We start from the raw sequence: 13443 nt of genomic DNA on the forward strand, positions 1-13443 counted from the left end.
TAAACAATAACAAAGTACCTACTTATCTATACGTTTCCAAAAGCCATTCCCCGATAGGTAAGTGGTCACAGGATATGAATAAAGTTCTCAAAAGCAGAATTTCAAACAATTCGTGACCAGATGAAAGAGTGCTCCAAATCACTAATAGTATTAAAGAAAAGCAAACCAAAACAACTCTGAGGTCTCACCTCACACCCTGCCAATTTTCAAAGATGACAAAAGATAGGAAGAGTCAGTGTTAGAGGGGATTGTGTGAAGATCGGCACACTGATGCACTGTTGATGGAACTCTGATTTAATATTACATTCTGGAAAGCAATTTAAAAGCATGCAAATAAAGGATCTCCATACTCCTTGACACACAGATTTCATAACTGGGCTTACATCTCAAGGAAGTCATTGATAAGAAGAAAGTTCCTGTATACACCAAAATTTTTCTAGCATCTCTTTCCGTAGCAGCAAAGAATTGGAAACAAAGCAGATGCTCAACAATTAGGGTATGACTAAACAAACTGTAGTACATGAATGTAATAGAGTATCACTGTACTTTAAGAAATGACAAATATAAATACAGAGATGCATAAAAAGACTAACATGATCAGCCATGATGAGCAAAACGGAATAAGCAGGACCAAAAAAAACAAGATACATGATGACTACATCATTACAGATAGAGACAACAAACACAAAATAATTAATAGTGAATGTTGAAAATTTAACAAAGAACAAGCATGACTCCAAAGAAGAAATAGGAGAAGGCATCCCCTGCCCATTCCTTTGTAGAAGCTGGAAGTCCGATGTAATACACTGCATGTATTTTTGGATGTTTTCAATGTGTTAATCAGCTTTTTTTCCTCTCTCTGTTTTTTTTTAAAATATTAATTATCTGGGAGGGGAAGGGAAACGGATACTGGGAGAAATTTTGGTGATACAAAAAAAATCCGCAAAAAACAATAAAGATGTATTTTTAAACAGTAATATGGAAGTTAGGGAGAAAGAGAATGTGCTATATTTTGATGTACCCTTTGATTTTGATGTTCCTATGGGAGCTCTGGGGGAGATGTCTAGCAGAAAGGTAGAGATGTGTGGCTTAAGCTGAAGAGTCAAGGTTTGATTACCTAGGTTTAGCTGTCTGCATAGAGATGATAGTTGAGTCCAGGGGGTCTGATGGGCTCCCCAGTAGAGAGAATGGAGAGAGAAGAATAGAGAGGGTACAGGACTGAGACTCATGAATAGGGAATAAGACACAGAAAATGATCCTGCAGATGAGGAAACTGAGGCCCAGAGAGTTAAGTAATTTGTCCAAGGTGACACAGTGGCAGAACTTCTATGAAACCTTCCCTAATTCTTCCAGATGAATCTCCTTCCCCAAATTTTCCTAGAGTACTTCAAAGTCCTCTCCTGGTGCCCTTGATACTCTACTTTGCATATAGTAACCTGTCTAGAATGTAAGCTCCTCCAGGGCAGGGGCTGTTTCATTTTAGCCTTTGCAACCTCAAAGTCTTGCAAAATGCCTTAAACTATAAATATGTATTGACTTAAAGTTTTTGATTGATTAACTGCCAGACAAGTGGCATTTACCTTTCTCTATTCCCCCTACACATCCTTGAAGTGTCTAACAATGTTAAACATCTAGCAGGTATTTCATAATCATCTGTTAACTGACTAGTGTAGCTCATATGTACTCTCTCTCTCTCTCTCTCTCTCTCTCACACACACACACACACACACACACACACACACACACACACAATCTAGAGTTTCCTGTTATATGAATACTATCCTTGTCTCTAAATGTCAGGGTTATAACAAATTAATGTGATTCTCAGGAACACCCAAAGCACAAACCACATCCTCTGTGGTCCTTGTTTCTCCTCCACCACAGTGGATCGTCTTTTTCTTCAGGGTCAGACACATTCCCAGGCAAGCAGACCCTAGCCCACTGGTCAGCGCTGAGGACCTTTGGCCAAGCCACCAGATTCCCACAGCACTGAGTCTGGTGCCAAAAGAACTCCTCACTTCACTAAGACACGGAAATACCCAAGTGACCAACTCTTTCCTTAGTTTCCTTCTCAGCTGCCATTAAAACAGGAAGCATATTGTGCTTGTCTCAAATTCTCACAAACTCTGCTGCTGATACTCAGGAATCATGGGTAGGTTTGGAGCAGCTCTGCACCTGAATAATGGATTTGGGAACCTGGGGGCTCCCAGTTCTATAGAAATATTGTCTTTCACTTGATATTGTTTTCATAAGACCAGTTTATGGGTGAAAAACTAAAAGCAAAGTCTTTCATGATATTGGTCCAAATAATATTTCCCTTCCAAATCTGGCTCATACCAAATTAGAGTTCAATATCGTGTTGTTAGCAAAAGAATGAAAATGAAAATAATAAAGCAATAAAGATAGAAAAAAATGATAAAATGAATAAAACATCTATGTTTTAATTGAAATAAATGTTTTCAAAACTTTGGCAGTGGGAAAAAAAGGCATATAATAATTGTGTATAATTATTTTCCCTGGGGCCCCTAGGTGGTACAATAGATAGAGCACCAACCCTGCAGTCAGGAAGACTCATCTTCCTGTGTTCAAATCTGGCCTCAGACACCTAGTTGCTGGGCAAGTCATTAAACCCTGTTTGACTCAGTTTTCTCATCTATATACTGACTTAGAGAAGGAAATGGCAAACCATTCCAGGATCTTTGTCAAGAAAACCCAAAAAAAGGGGGGGTCACAAAGAGGTGGACAGGACTGAAAATGACTGAACAACAATATTCACATGTATTCCCATCTTTTTTTCCCTTTCAAAAATATCCTATTTTGACTAAATGGCCAAGATTAATTCATTTAATCTCCATGTGCCTCAACATTCTCATCCATAGACGGAAATACACCAACAGCATCTACTTCCAACAGTTATTGGGCTCAAGTGAAATGACACATGAGAAGTGCTTGGTAAACCTTGAAGAGTTGCAATGAATATCAGTTATCATCACAACCACAATTATTAGGGATAACACACTTGGACTAACGATGCAAATATAAAGTAGATTGCATGCCCTCCTAGACACTGAGCTGGAGAAGGAAATGGCAAACTACTCCAGCATCTTTGCCAAGAAAACTCCAGATGGAGTCATGGAGAGCTGGACATGAATGAAACAAATGAACGACAAAGCTATGATGTCTACATCTAATGCCTTTTAAGACAAGCTCAAGAGTTTCATTTACAACTAATCTCATCAGGGCCAATTTTTCAGAGATTTACAAAAGCATAGCAATATCCACACAATTTCTTTGTGCAAAATGTTCAGGGAATAAAGTGACGGAGTTGTTAAGTTGTTTTTCCCCTACCTTTGCAATTAGGTTTGAAATGACTATACTTTCATAATTTAAACTCAAAATCCATATTCAGCTCAATTCAATAACCATGCATTGATATGTTGCTTATCATTTTAAAATCCATTTCATGTACTCCTGATGGTATTCATAATGATTAGATATTACTATATCCCAGCTGCTTTCCTTTCACCTGGAACATACATTCCTTCCGCCCTTCGTCCCCCTTAACTTTATGGCAATCCTAAAGAACAGGTAATGTCCACCTTCCCCAGTTATCCCAACTCAAATCAGTACTTTTGTCTGCATCCTCCAGTATTTTTGTTCTTAAACTTATAATATACAATATATTTGACATATTTTGCTTTGTAATTATTCTCTGGTGCTTTCAAGTTTATATAATATTTGGGAGTTAGTAGAAAGGTCTAAGTCATTTACTTTAATACTCTTTATGCACCTAGTACAGTTCTTTGCAAGTATTTGCTGTTCAATTGCAAAGCTTTGCTAATTTATTGGAATGCCATCTCCCCTCTTAGGGCTTACTCCAGCCTTACTCATGACTCAAGGCTTAATCCAACTCCAGATCACACCCTCCTTCAAATTCCCATAGTTCTATGATCCACGTGATCTATTTGGCACCTAATCTCCTTCCTGAACTCCAGACCCACATGCAACTGGATGTCCTCTACATATCCTAAATGGAACAGGTATTTTCTCCCAAACCCATCCCTCTTCTATATTTCTGTCTCATAGTGATAGCAGCCTCCCAGTTATTCAGAATCACAACTCTGGTCAATGACCCATCCCTCTAACTCAACCTTAATATCCAATGAGTTTCCTAGCCCTGTCAAGCTTTCTTCCACAACATCTATCCATCTATTTCTCTCTACTCATATAGCCTTACCCTAGGTCAGAACCTCATTAGCTGTTGCCTGTATTACAGCTATTAACGGCTTGGGGGCAACTAGGTGTTGCAGTGGATAGAGCACCAATGTAGGAGTCAGGAGGACCTGTGTTCAAATCTCACCTCAGACAATTGACCCTCACTAGCTGTATGACCTTGGGCAAGTCATTTAACCCCAATTGCCTCATCCTGGGTCATCTCCAGTCATCCTGATGAATATCTCTGGTCACTGGATTCAGATGGCTCTGGAGGAGAAGTGAGGCTGGTGACCTGCACAACTCTCCCTCACTCAAAACAAAGTCAAGTGCGAGTCATGTCATCATTTCTCTGATGGCATGGTCTTCTTTGGCAACAAAGAATGAACACACACATTAACTGCTTAATTTCTCCTCTCTCCAATCAATTGTCCACATAGTTGCCAAACAGATATTCTTAAAACACAGATCTGACCTTGTCACAGAAATCATCAATGGCTCCCACTTGTCTCTAGGATGAAATATAAAGTCCTCTGTCTGACACTTCAAGTCCTCCACAACATGGTCTCCACTTACCTCCAGACATACTTCATGTCTTCATGCACACTCCATTCTAGCCAAACTGTTAGACATTCCTTGTACAAGGAATCCCACCTCCTGGAGCTCTGGGCCCTTGCAGAAATGATCTCCCACATCTGTGCTCTCTTCTCACCTTTACCTTGTACTATCCCCAGCTTCCTCCAAAGCACAGCTCAGGAGCCCCCTCCTACAATGGGCCTTTCCCTGCCCTGCCCCTTCCAGTTACTGGAATTTGCTCCCTTTTTCAAACTCATTATACATGCTTGGTATTTACCCATGTATGTGTTGTATTTCCCAGTAGAATGTAAGTTCTTTGAGCACAGAAATTATTTAATTTTTGTCTTTATGTCTCTGGGACCTAGCATAGTGCCTTACTTTTTTTTTTTTTTAAACAAAATCTGTGATTTCAGTGATGTAAGGAAGTACGAGAGGGAAAATTTCCTCTATCAAAACAGATGAGCAACTGTTCCGTTGAGTTAAGCTCCAAGGCTGCCCTGGGGTGCTGAGAAGTTCATCAGTGGTGGTCCTTGAACTTTGACTCTAAGGCCAGCTCTATCTACATTACCATACTCCTAGTGCTGTCTTGCACATAGTAAGTACTTACTATATGTTTGTGAAATTGAACTTAATCAATCATAGACATATTCTTCTACTTGCCCCATTCAACTTCTAGCCATTTCCATTCCTATAGATCACACCTATATGACAGAAAGCAAACAAGCAGAGCTGAAAGCACTCTCTGGGTCCATTCAGTCAACTTCCCAAGACTTCCCCCTTCCTACTACTAGCCTCAGTCTAGCTCTTGGTTCTCTAACTTTTTTGTTATGTGACAACTCCCACATAAAGAGTAAGGAGGTTGACATGTATGTACAATTGTAAGCAGAGGTTCCTAACAATCAACAACACAACCAACCAAAGTTGGGGCAGACTAGCACACTGCCCCCTACCCTACAGAATCATTGCTCTAACCTCCATCCTGCACAGTCTTGGTGAGACTCTCCGGAGTTGTACGGGAGAAGGCATCTAGCAGCTATGGTAGTGGGAAGCTAAAAGGGGCAGAGCCAATCTATGTAAAGGGGATGGGAACAGAGAGAGACAAGAAGGGAGATAAGAAAAGTCAGTGGACCAAAGGAGAGAGTTTCTGTGACTACACAGTTTGGAGACTGACTTCCTTGACTAGTCCCTTACCCAGGACTCTGAAGACAATACCTCACAGAGGATCAAGTTCCAAAACCAGAGAGCATCCTGTTGTAAAAACTGCAAAGGGGATGCCACTTATTTAGATATATGAGTTCTGACCTAGGTCTTGTTATTGTTCATTTATATATTTAAATCAGGCATATTAAATCAGCCTCAGTTTCCCCAGCTGTAAAATGGGAATAAAAATAGCACCTACCTCCCAGGGTTGTCGTGAGGACCAAATAAGATAATAACTATGAAGTGCTCAGTAGAGTGCCTAGCACATAGTAGGTGCTTAATTGATTCCTGCTCCTTTCCTTTCCCCTTCCTTTCATGATGCTCTCTTACCCTAGATTCAATCCTTAATAATGGATAGAAGGAAAAATCAGCAGCCTAATGAGTGATAGTTTTAGTCCAGCACCAAAAATCGCTGCTCAGTATTTGTGGCTAAGAAGGAAAGACAACATCTTGTCTGGTAGCTTCAGGATCCGAGTAGGCCTTCAATAAATCTTGCATGACGATGATCGTAGTGACAATATTCAGCCCCATGTGTGCTTCCAAGTCTGGCCCTATTCAGACAAAAGTCTTCAGGCTTCATAAATTGGTGAAATAACGTGGGGGATGGCACTGCAAATTACTACTGATTCAGGCACTGAGGAGCCAGGAGAAATAGTAAAATTACCAGAGTCTCTGAGATAGCAATTCAGGAATTCAAAGTGCAGGAAAAGCAACAACTTTGCATCTTAAGCACCTGTGCTTACTTTAAGGAAAAGAAAAAGAGGACAGCTAGGCAGGCATCCCTGGATCTGTTTCTTAAAAAGTCAGAAATCATAATCGATAACATTTATATAGATTTATAAAGTATTTTACAAATGTTACCTCATCAATGTTATCACAACTCTGTGAGCTATTGCTATTCCCATTTTACAGATTATACCCACATATGGGAAACTGAGGCTGAGATGTTAAGTGACCTGCAAAGGGCCACCCAGCTAGTAAATGTCTGAGGCAGGATTTGAATTGAGGCCTTCCTGATTCCAGGTCCAACACTCTAACCACTGATAATGGGATCCAAAGTCTCCTTAATTACACTTGGCAAAATGTCCTCAGAGAACGCTTTCTGAACGGAGGAAAGTGCTGATTCACCTTACAAGAATAATAATAAAAATAATACCCCTAAGGCAGAAATGACAAAAGGCCTTTCGCTAGTAGACACTGTATCATACTTTGTAATGTAAGTGTTTACCGCTTTGCCCTGTTTAATTTAGATACACTATAGAAACTGGTATCCGGCACAGTACGTAGACGTATGCTGAAACAGTTGGTCAGTCGCTCAGTAAGCATTTATTAAATACTTATAATGGGTCAAAGTATGCTAGCGGTTGAGGAGACAAAGTGAAAGTCTCCTTCCTCAAGATCTTCTAACTAGAGAAAAACAACATATACCTGTAAGAATATGCAAAGTATGTACCCACTACAGGTAACTGGAGGATGGTACTAGTTGCTGGAGGTCAGGGGAGGTCAAGAAAGGCTTAACGTAGAAGATGGTGGTTGAGTTGAGTGTGGAAGGAAACGGGATGATAAGATGGAGAAGTGAGGATGCAGCACATTTGAGGAATGGGGCATCTAGTACAAAAGCTTGCAGGTAGGAGATGACGTATCTCATGGGAGAAGTTGTAAGAAGGCCAATCTGATTACCAGAGAACGTGATAAAAGGAATACGTATAACTAAGAGAAACAGAGAAAGTTATATTTGATCCAGTCAAGGATCCTGACACTACTGGGAGCCACAGACCTCCCTTCCCCTTTCAGATCCTGCCAGCACTGCACCAAGAGTGCCCAACAAAGCAGTAGCAACAGGCCTGGGAAAGCCCTCCCCTTCCCCATCCCAAATGGTACTACCTACTTCCCACCAGGTGTGCTCACTCTTGGCTCAATGCTGAACCACCCTTCTCTACCTCTGCCCTAAGTGACCCAGAGCCACCCTCCACCCTAACCCTTGGGCTCACTACCCCTTTCTCAACAATTATTGATCAGAAACCATCTGCCCAGTCCATTGATCCCCAAAGTCCATGTTGCTTCACCATCCTCTCTGGACCTTTTCATGTCATTAAGTTGAAATTTCTTATATGCATATATATATATATCTCCCCAATTAAACTGTGAGCACCTTAAGAGCAGGGCCTGTCTGGCTTTTCCACTTTTTTTCTCAGCATTAAACACAGTGCTTTATAAAGGGCTTAATAAATGATATTCCAGTCCATTCTAAAGGTAGTAGGGAGTCTTCTAAGTCTATTAAGTAGGAGAATAAATAGTCAGAACTACACGGTTAGGAAAATCATCTTAGCCCCTGAGCAAAAGATGGATTTGAGTGGAGAAACCCAAGGTTGGTAAACCAATTAGGAAGATTCTACAATAATAATTAATAATAATAAAGACCTGACCTAGGATGGTAGCTGAGATGCCATGGAAGTGGAAAGGACAAGATTTGTCTGCATACAAGTGGTAAGTGAAAATAAAGTCAAAGAACCTGGGATGCCAGAAGTATTGTGGTGCGTTGGACTGAAATAGGAACATGTGGAAGAGGGGAGGATTTGGGGATGGAGATAATGTGTTCTCTTTCATACACATTGAGTTTACTGGTGTTGCTGACTATCATTCCTAGAAAAAGTCAGGCACCAAATCCTTGGTAAGCAAGGATTTTTTATGGGAAAACCATAGCTGATATAAATCACTTTGATTTGACTCAAACAAATTATCATACTTTCCATTTACTGTTTGGAAAGCCTTTCTACATCCATTGTTCTATTCGAATCTGAGGACAGCCTTTGGAGGTAGGGAGGGCAGTAGGCACCACTCCACAGGAAACTAAGGCTGGGAGAGGTTCACTTGTCCAAGTCATAGACAGCAAATGGCAAAACTGAGACTCAAGGTCACATCTTTTGACTCCAAGTCTAGTCCCCTTACAGCATATGACCATATGTCATTATAAACAGAACTTTGCCCAGCAGATCTGCATACCCAAACTAGACTGTAAACTCCTTACAATATCCATTCTGTCTTATGCTTTTCTCCATATCCCACAGTGTCTAGTGAAGTGTCAAGCCCAAAGTGGGTACTCAGAAAAATTCACCAAAAAAATCAAAGGCATCCAATGGCAGCACCCAATAGCTGACGTTTCTCTCCTAACCTTTACTTTACTCTTCCAGCACCCCAAAGCCTGAGATGCTTATAGTTAACCTTTTCTCCACTGAAGGGAGAAATAGCTTACATGATCATGTGGAGAAAGACAGACAGGAAGAAAGGAACCCCCACAAGAGATATCGTTTCTATCAAAGCCCTGGGAGATTAAGAAGTTTTGACAATGACAATGACAAGAGAAATTATCGATATTCTCTGAGATGAGAATAATAGGATTTCTGAACCAGTATCCCTGGATCACCACCACCCTGCTCTGGTGAGACCAATGAAGTCCTATTCCTTCATTCATATTGCAAGCACGACTTTTTCAACTTATCTCCTGGTTTAGAAGAAATAATTACATCATGCCTCTTAGTTTACAATGTTTGCCAAGTCTTTTTTTTAAAATGAACTTTTCAACTGGTCACAAACACCATATTTAAATTCCTAACCCTAACAAACTAACAGAAGAGCTCATTCTTTTAAAACACAAAAGGAAACAAGACCAAATCCCAAAGGTTTAAAATCAAAGAACGACTTATTTTTAACAAGTAAAGGCCTAAATGAAGCTGACCTAATACTGTCATAGCTTTAACCTTAAGTCAATCAGCACTTGTACTGTGCCAAATAATTTGATTTTGTAAAAGTCTTTGCCATTTCATTAAATGTTTAAGCAGGTTTTACAAACAAGAATGACAGCGCAAATAAAAATACTGACCTGCAAAGCAGCCCAGAAAGGAGCAGCTGGTCAGCCTTCAGAACTGTGAATTCAAGAGATGTTTTACAATATTTACTAAATGATAACACACCCTCTATAAATCTTAAACTTCTACAATGCTGGAGCAGGGAAACAACCTTACAGACCTTCTAGCTTGGGTCCTTTCCAATTAACTTTAACTAATCCAATACCAGATCAATTTTCCACCTTCTAGGAAAAGGTGGGGGATGCTAGGGGTGGGGGGAAAACTGTTTTGTCACTATGTCTCCTGGCTTAAAGGAGGAAATATTAGGGCTCCCAAACCATGCCTATTAAGCAGATCTAATCCTTTTGACAACTATTCTAAGATGCCTTCAAACATAGCTGCTCTTGACTTCTGGGGGCCCAGTGGGGTGAGTGGGGTTTTCAGCACTCTTTTCTGTCTATCTAATAAGCCTGAAAAATAGTTCGTACACCTAGTGGTGTCTTAACTTGATACCCTATTTGAGAGGTGAGGAGGGATTCATGGGAGTTTTCTTCCCAAAGATTCAATGAAATATACATGGTTACACCACCAACTTCCCTGAAAGCAATAATAGTATACCATGGTCCTTTCCAAAGTGGCAACCACTGGAAGAGTAACAAACATGAAGCGATGCATATAGCAAAGCCAAAGACAACAGTACAGATTCAGATCTCGGTACTGAACAATGAACTGCGACATTAACCCTTTGGTCACCACCAAGGGCTCCCAAGTCCTCCTGTCTAGTTCAATGTTATTCATTTACTAAAACATTCAGTGTTCAGTTTTAGTCACCATCAAGCTAAGTTGCAAACTGGACGATCCATGTCTCAAGTCAGACCAGGCCATGACTGTGGAATGGAAGAAGTCTGGAGGCAAGGAAGTCTAGACAAAAGGGGCAAGTGTGATAGGACAGGAAGATTAGAGGCATATCTAAGGAGAAGAGCTAAGAGTACTAGAAAGAAAAAGGAGCCCTAACATCAAAGAAAGAAAAAGGATGGAAGACAAAAGAGCAACAATAAAGCTAAGGAGAGGCAGAGGGGAACAAGAGAGGGGCTCCTCTGGGGATAGAAGAATGGAGATCAGCACTGGAGATGAGAAAGCCCTGTTTAGGGGAAAGCTAAAGGGATGAAGAAGGAGTCATTATCAGAAAATGATACCTCTATTCTGGGTTGTGGTGGGGGAAGATTAGGACAGAGCCAGTATGAATGGAGAAGAGCAGGATTCAGGGGCAAGGAAAGAGATCACACAAAGTCAAGGGTAAGAAAGAGATGAGATATCCTGCCCAGGAATGAGGAGCAAAGGTGTGAGTGGAAGAGATACAGGCCAGAGCTTAGAGTGGGAGGGGAAAATGGAAGTAGAACTCAGGAGAGAGGATCCAGAGTATGCTCCTGGATGAAGGAGGAGGAATGCCCAACCCATTAAGGGAGAAAAGGGGGGAAAGGCAAGCAGGAGTAGGGGATGGGGAAGATTAGAAGCAGAGTCATGACAGGGAGAGGAGATACGGAACAGAGGGGAAAGGAATAGGATTTAGAACACAGTCTAGGATGGGAGAGGAACAACTTGTATGGGGGAGTGGGATTCAGGTGAAAAGCTGGGATGGGGAAAGATACTGGATAGAGTCTTGAAACCAGGAGAATGTAGGGCAGACCCTGGGATTGAGGGAGAAGAGGGACTGCTAGACCGGGCTCATAGAAAGGAAAGGTGAGAACATACTAGAATCATGGAGTGGAGATATGCAGCCAAGCCCAGGATGAGGGCAGGGATTAGAGGGACAGGGGAAGGGAGGCCAGCCTGGGGAAGGAAGGAAAGGGATGCTAGGTGTGGTGGAGGATGGGAGGGAAATGTGGAGCAGAACCTGGGAAAGGGAAGAGACAAGGACCAGGATATGTGAAAGAAAGGGGAATAACCCTAACTCTAGGCCAGGACAGGAGAGATGGAGGACAGAGCCTAGAGGTGGAATGGGGTATGGGATAGAGCTAGGGACAGAGAGTGGAAAATATGGAACAGTGGTTAGGTTGGTTAGGATGGAGAGGGAGCTACAAAACCAAGTGGTGGGAAGATAAGGATCAGTCCAGGGTAAAAGGAAACCAAGAGGTAGGACAGAAAGGAGGAGCAGATCACAATGGTTGGAATGAGAAAGGTGTCAAGAGGCAGAAATATATGGGAAAGAGAATCCTGGGTTGGAGAAGAAGCATTACAGGTCATGGAGCAGGATGGTTGGAGCTGGGCTGGAGGTTAGAGAGGGTATCGCAGCTATGGGGAGAGGGGAGAGCAGGGATGCTGAGCATAGTTGGGTATGGTTATGGTACAGAGATGGGGAAAACAGGTTGGGGTCGGAACCTAGTGCCTGAAAAGAAACCTGAGAGTTGGGAAAGGGATCTGGGGACAGGGACGGAGCCAGAGATCATGGGGAAGAAGGGATGCCAGGCACAAACTGGGATAGAAGGGGTGTGACCTGGGGAAAAGCCTGGGATGCGAGACCTTGCCCGTGCCTTGTATCTCTCCCCCTCTACTCCTTTGCCCTGCCCTGTGCACAGGCCAGGAAAGCAGGGTGTAGGGAACAGATAAGGATGGAAATGAAGGCCAGAAGTGGGAGATAAGGAATATGGGGATCTTGTACAGAGATGGGAGTGGGGTATGGGTCGTAGAACAGGACGGGAGAGCCTTGGAGCAAAGCCTGGGGCTGCCCCTAGAGGTTTAGAACAGAGCCTAAGAGGAAATAGGACCCATATGGCATGTCCAGGGAGGGAAGGAGGAGAATGCAGGGCACAGACCACGATGGAAGGAAGAAGAAAGGTGACAAGGAACGAGCTAGAGAGGCAGGGAGGAAGGACAAGGGACTGAGACAAGGGATAGGAACGGCTAACAGGCATATCCCTGGTATGTACAAGGATGGAGGGGGGAATAAGAGGAGCCTTCCTGACAGCCTGGTTTGGAGAGGATTCAGGGGACAGCCAGGGATGGGGGGGAGGGGGGAGATGCAGGGAATCTGGAAGGAACCAGGGAAACATGGAGCACAGATGAGGAGGCAAGAAAGAATCTGGCGGGGGGGGGGGGGGGGGGGGGGGGGGGGGGGCTGCTTAGGAAGGAGTGAACTCAGAGCAGGCCAAAGAGTAGGCTGGGGGAGGGAGGTCTATACTGGGGCTGCTAGTGGATAAGGGACAAATTCCTACACCCGAAGAAACAAGTGGCTCCTGAAGAGGAGAGGAGAAAGAGGGACGACTGGAGGGGAGGTTTAAGTCTTAGGCAGGCAGGGTTAGGGCAGACTCGGCTCAGACTTAGCCCCACACAAACCAGACTTGGGGAGTGGGAGCATGAGCGATCTGAGCCGAGTCTGAAACTGGGGACAGCCCCACAGGCGCAGACGGGCTAGGGATTGGGATGAGGGGCAGCGGGACTCCAGAGCACAGAGCAGGGGGTGGGGCAGTGGACCAGACAGGGAAGACAACGCTGGAGGGGGGTGAAGGGACGGAAGCAGAGATAGGGGTGGGAAAGAGCAGGGGAACCCCGGAGCACAGACCAATGTGGGGAGGAGACAGGAAGGAAAGGGCTGAAGGTGGAAGTTCAGGGG

At 43.0% G+C, this 13443-nt stretch overlaps 1 protein-coding gene across 6 annotated transcripts in view; it reads right to left on the minus strand.

The window, feature by feature from the left end:
* Window positions 1-13443, minus strand: part of TPST1 (tyrosylprotein sulfotransferase 1) — a 129977-nt gene that overhangs the window by 109033 nt on the left and 7501 nt on the right. For 2 of the 6 annotated variants that reach the window (XM_072640073.1, XM_072640079.1), the window contains exon 2: window positions 9869-9911. The exons of the other annotated variants lie outside the window; for them this stretch is intronic. The gene's annotated coding sequence lies outside the window, so the exon portion shown is untranslated. The remainder of the gene's footprint in view (window positions 1-9868; window positions 9912-13443) is intronic. 6 annotated transcript variants of the gene reach the window in all.

Source organism: Notamacropus eugenii, chromosome 2 (genome assembly GCF_028372415.1).
Source record: "Notamacropus eugenii isolate mMacEug1 chromosome 2, mMacEug1.pri_v2, whole genome shotgun sequence".
NCBI lineage: Eukaryota > Metazoa > Chordata > Mammalia > Diprotodontia > Macropodidae > Notamacropus > Notamacropus eugenii.